At 43.3% G+C, this 4,493-nt stretch overlaps 1 pseudogene; it reads right to left on the minus strand.

Moving 5' to 3' along the window:
- Window positions 1-439, minus strand: part of LOC112112402 — a 1,848-nt pseudogene extending 1,409 nt beyond the window's left edge.
- Between the last annotated feature and the right edge of the window lie 4,054 nt (window positions 440-4,493).

Here is a 4,493-nt window from a genome sequence, read left to right on the forward strand (position 1 = left end):
CTTGTCCCGCACTCACAGCATTTGTAGGGTCTCTCTCCTGTGTGGATCCTCTGATGTGTAATGAGGTTTGAGCGCCGAGTGAAGCTTTCTCCACACTCACAGCATTCGTAGGGTCTTTCTCCTGTGTGGATTCTATGATGCCTAATAAGGGCAGAGCGGCTACTGAAATTTTTCCCACACTCAGAGCATGTCTTGTTTCTCTCTCCAGCCTGGATTTTCTGCTGGGCTGCGGTTTCCTTGAGGTATCTGTGCGGTCCACAACTATTCATGGCTTTATTCATGTTCTCCCTTGGCTGGTTTCTCTGCCTCCTCTCCAGCCTGTGCTGATTCTCACAAACTTTTCCTGGCTCATGACTCCTGGAAACATCTTCATGAGATATTTTCAATAATGCCCCGTGTGGTTTCACTTGCTCAGAATCTTCTTGCTGAGGTTCCTGCTCCTTGTTCTCACTCAGCAACACATCACCTGTTGGCAGAAACAGGGATGGAAAAGGGGAGATCAAACCATGTGGGAAATTGGCTGTGGTGGAAGAGGAGTGGCAGAAGCTCCTCATGTCCTGGGAATCCCTAAACGCTAGGGCTTCAATGACACTACTCACATGCTTTAAATTAAACTAGGGCTGTCGATTAATCGCAGATAACTCACGTGATTAACTCAAAAAAAATAATTGCGATTAAACAATAGAATACCAATTGAATCTACCAGTCTGAATCTGCCAAAGTATGTGTTTAATGTAGGGCTGTCAAGCAATTAAAAAAACTAATCGCAACTAATTGCATTGTTAAACAATAATAGAATACCATTTATTGAATATTTTTGGGTGTTTTCTACATTTTCAAATAATACTATTTCTTTTGTTTTTTTATAGTGCAAATACTTGTAATCAAAAATAAATATAATGGGAGCTCTGTGCACGTTGTATTCTGTGTTGTAATTAAAATCAATATATTTGAAAATGTAGAAAATATCCACAAATATTTAAATAAATGGTATTCTATTATTATTTAACAATGTGATTAATCACGATTAATTTTTTCAATTGTGCGATTAATCGCGATTAATTTTTTTAATCGCTTGACAGCCCTAAATTAAACACATACTTTGGTGGATTCAGATTGGTAGGCTTGGGAGGATTAGATTTTTCTTGGTAAATATCAATTTCACCGTAAACACAGAAACCAACCAAAAATATTTCCATCAATAATCAGAATTTCAGATAGGCCAACTAAGAAAAATGTTGCTTGAGAATGTAGAGTTTGCTTTTAAGAGTACTTACTGTGTATATTTTGACATGTGATGTTGATGGTTTGTTTTAACAGTTATAAAGTTTTAACTTTTTGAGTCTCAACATCTACGGCCATTAAATAATTATTGTCTGACCCCCGCACCAGCATTTCCTGCCATTGAAAATTTAAATGGCTAAAAATTGAAAACAATGCTTAAAACCTGTAATTTCCCACAATTTTGAACATGTAAATCAATAAAAATGGGGGGGGGGGAAATCTTAAAAATACATTGAAATCATAAAAAAAAAAAATTAAAAATAAAAATTGAATTCTGCCAAGCCTACAAGCTGGTGACCTAAAGCTAAAGTGCCCTTACTCCATTTCTATTCATGTCAGCTGTCTAGTCCTGTTCCTCCATACTTCAATACATTGTAACTTGTGGTTTGTTCATCACGTTAGAGACCAGACCTCCTCAGCTTACATGTATAAGGGAAGTGTGTGATTGTGACCAAAGAGACCCTCAATGCCACCTGGCAAAGGGTACAAGAATATCCTAAATCTGGTCTGTACATTCTGGTTCAACAGAGAATCTTATGCGAGGTTGTAAGGGGATGGACTAGACCCAATGGCCCCTTGCCGGAGGCCAAAGGGTTCTGCCACACCCATCCCAGGAAAGGAGCAGTGGAGAGGTCCTCCAAGTGGCCTAGAGTGGTTGCAAGGAAGCAACCAATCAGAGGGGCTACTGGAACAGCCAGTCAGGGGCCAGGAGGGCCATATAAAAGGAGCTGCAGAACAAAGTAGCAGTTAGTTGCTGCTTGGAGCTTGAGAAGAATGGACTGCGTGCCTGGGTGGAGGAGCAGCAGGACTACGGACAGCTAAGTCTGCTGGCAGGAACCAGGGGAGCAAGAGGTGTTCCTGGCTGGGACTTGTAATGAGAGATTTTTGCTCTGAAGGTGCTGCAAGGTCATTCAGAACATTAACAGAGGCTTGCAGGAAAACCTCGGATGGGGTTTAAAACACCATCAAATACACCTCTCCCAAATGACATAATTAAGGTGGTGCCAGTATCAGGACACTTTTTGATTTGCATAAAACAATAATTAATGTTAAGATTAAGGCTTTGAATACGTAGAAATGAATGATAGTTTAAATTTAGAAAATCCAATTTGGCGGATTAAAATGTCGGAGGCGGGGAATGAGAGTCTAAATTTAGATAGTGTAAAGTTCTAGAATCCAAGATGGCGTCAGAGGGAGGAGCTTAGAAAGTTCTAGAATCCAAGATGGCATCAGGGGAGGAGCTTTCCTATCTAAAAATAGGATGACGTAAGCGGGGAGGAGCTAGGCAGGAAGTACAAATATGCTAATAAAAGGGGAGGATCTAGACAGGAAGAGGAAATAGGCTAATATCTGGCAGCTGATTGTCTGAGCCAGGCTAATACATTATCAATGAGCTGACCTTGAAAAAGCAACCAATATATGAGGCCAACAGCCAGCAGGGTTAAGGGTTGGGGTTTGGGGGCTCGTGAAGATCAAAAGCCTCAAGAAGCAACCAGAACAGCAGCAGCAAAGACAACAGCAGCAGCATCCAAAGAAGATGCAGCAGAATTCTAAAGGTCACCATAGCAACAGCTTCCATAGCAACCAAGCAACTACCTGCCAATGGGAGCAGCGGGGGCGGCGGCACCTGCAGATGGAAGCAGCATGCCTGGCAGCAGGGATGGGGAGCTGCTTGCAGGGAGACGCCTGACGTGAGCCCCCTCCTGTGCCCCAAGCCCCCTCCCGGACCCAAACTCCCTCCCAGTCCGTGCCCCACAGCCTCTCCCACGCCCCTGACCTGCACGCCAAACCCCTCCCTCTGACTTAACCAGCATTTTAAATTTACCAGCTCCCCCAGCCTGCCGGTTTAAAAAAAGCTTTTACTGTGTTACTAAGGAATGATGGAGTCCGTCTGTCAATAAAGCTGGATGCCTGCATTTGAGTGAGAGCTACCCCACCCCATTCTGCGACCGGCTGATCACCGCTCTCAGAATGGGGTCATTAAACGGTAACAGCGTTTAAATATAATTACATTGTAATGATTGTATCCTCTAAATGTGAGAGAGGAATATTCCATATAATCTGTCTTTTTATTTTGCCACGCCACTTTATTATATACTTCTTAAATGTAATTCTAGTGTATTTTATCCAATCTGGTAACTTCTATTGCTATTAAATTAATAATTCTTTTGTTTTTTGAAGAATTGCGGCTTGTGTGTGTCCAATCCCTGAGCGGCAGGTTGCATCCGGGTCCTTTTCAAGGGTTAGCAAGACTCGCTTGCTCTGGTAACACCCTGGCAATTCCTTTAAAGCAGGCCACAACCTTGCTATCCTTTTGTTAACTTAAAAGCGTTATTGTAGGCTAGTTAAATTAGTGGCTACATTTTAGGGTAACAGCCCAGGGGAGTGAGAGGTTCCTGGCTGGCTGCTAGGACTGTTTGGCCAAGGACAGTTTGCTAGCTGGGACCAGGGGAGCAATGAAGGAGCTCCTGGCTGGCTGCTGGGAGGGAGTAGGGACTGAGCCCGGGGAGGGCCACAGGAAGATAGTGTCTCCAGGGAGGAAGCCCTGGGGATACAGCCCCATACTAGGGCTGGACTGGTTTAAAGAATGCAGATGCACCCAACCAGAGGGAGCGCTTGCGAGAGGTGGATGCCGATCCCGTTACAGGGCTCTTAAATGAAGCGGGGGTAAGAAGAACGGCAATACTGGATCAGAAAAATGGTCCATCTAGGCCAGTGTCCTGTCTTCCGACAGTGGCCAATGCCAGGTGCCCCAGAGGGAATGAACAGAATAGGGAATCATCAAGTGATCCATCCCTGTCCATCCTGGCTAATAGCCATTGATGGACCTATCCTTCATGAATTTATCTAGTTCTTTTTTGAACCCTGTTATAGTCTTGCCCTTCACAACATCCCCTGGCAAGGAGTTCCACAGGTTGACTGTGCGTTGTGTGAAGAAATACTTCCTTTTGTTCATTTTAAACCTGCTGCCTATTAATGTCATTGGATGACCCCTAGTTCTTGTGTCATGTGAAGGATTAAATAACATTTCTGTGTTCACTTTCTACACGCCACTCATGATTTTATAAACCTCTACGGTATCCCTGCTTAGTCATCTCTTTTCCAAGCTGAAAATTCCCAGTTTTTATAATCTCTCCTCATACGGAAGCTGTTCCATACCCCTAATCATTTTTGTTGCCCTTCTCTGTATCTCTTCCAATTCAAATATA

This window comes from Terrapene carolina, unplaced genomic scaffold (assembly GCF_002925995.2).
Source record: "Terrapene carolina triunguis isolate 2854851 unplaced genomic scaffold, T_m_triunguis-2.0 Scaffold618, whole genome shotgun sequence".
NCBI classification, from domain to species: Eukaryota; Metazoa; Chordata; order Testudines; family Emydidae; genus Terrapene; species Terrapene triunguis.